Here is a 1036-nt window from a genome sequence, read left to right as displayed (position 1 = left end):
TGCGTTCTAAAGCCTCACTTCTCTGAATGAATTTGAGGACTTTAAAAGAGCAATTTTGTTCCAGTGGATTTTGTCAGCTCCCTTGCCCATTTTTATGGCTGTTTTTCTTTGCAACTTGTAGGGACTCTGTGTATATTGAATTCCCACTGCTCTAAGCACCTCTCCCCCAACGAGCGCCCTGTGATTCCAGTCTCCAGCAAGGTTTGGCGGCAGACCTGCTTGTCTGCACCATTAGTGCACAGAGATCCTGTTCAGCAGACAGCGTGCCACGCCGTCAGGTGCAGCGGATCCTTTCTCCTCGACGCTCCTACCATGCTGGGGATGTGTTGTGCGTGGCCCTCACGGTGGGGAGCTCAGAAAGGCAGCTACACAGAATCCAAGGAGTTTGGCGTTCACTTGAAATTCAGTGGGATGCATTCTCAGTCCTGGGCTATTTTGTGCAGCACTGTTGAGCCAGGGTCTACTACAGCATGGCCTGACACATTAGTTACAAGTGTTAGCTGGATTCATTCATTAGCAAATGGATTACGGAGTGGCTAGCTGTCCCTGGAGAAGAAAGGCAGTATGGGAAGTCCCAACATCAGAAAGAGCCAAAACTGGCACACAGCACCCGCCCTCTCCAGAAGAGGCGTGTCCCGGGACAGGGCCTGGGGTCTCGGCGGTCGGTCCACGCAGCCCCGGCCACAGCTCCGGACACCGGTCATGTGGCCAGTCTTCCTTGCAGGTTTTTGAGGCAAGCAGCCAGCGCGGCTCCGTGGTTGGAACCTCCCACCTCGAGCGCCGGTGAGATGGCTCATTTCATGGACCCTGGTGGCCATGGCTGCCCATGTGTGGACTCAGGAAACCAAATGGTGCTCAGGCCTACATCCCAGAGGGAGGTGAGCCTGGGGCCCAGGGGAGCCACTGGCCGGGCCTGTCCCCAGCTCCAGCCGCTGCGGGGGACTGGGCTCACCGCTCAGGGAAGACAGGACCCGCAGGCCAGGCCGGGGGTTGGGGGGGGACGGGCCTTCCCGCAGGGACAGCGGCCCAGCGCGGG

Source organism: Dipodomys ordii, unplaced genomic scaffold (genome assembly GCF_000151885.1).
Source record: "Dipodomys ordii isolate 6190 unplaced genomic scaffold, Dord_2.0 Scaffold153, whole genome shotgun sequence".
NCBI lineage: Eukaryota > Metazoa > Chordata > Mammalia > Rodentia > Heteromyidae > Dipodomys > Dipodomys ordii.
This window is presented reverse-complemented; position numbering follows the sequence as displayed.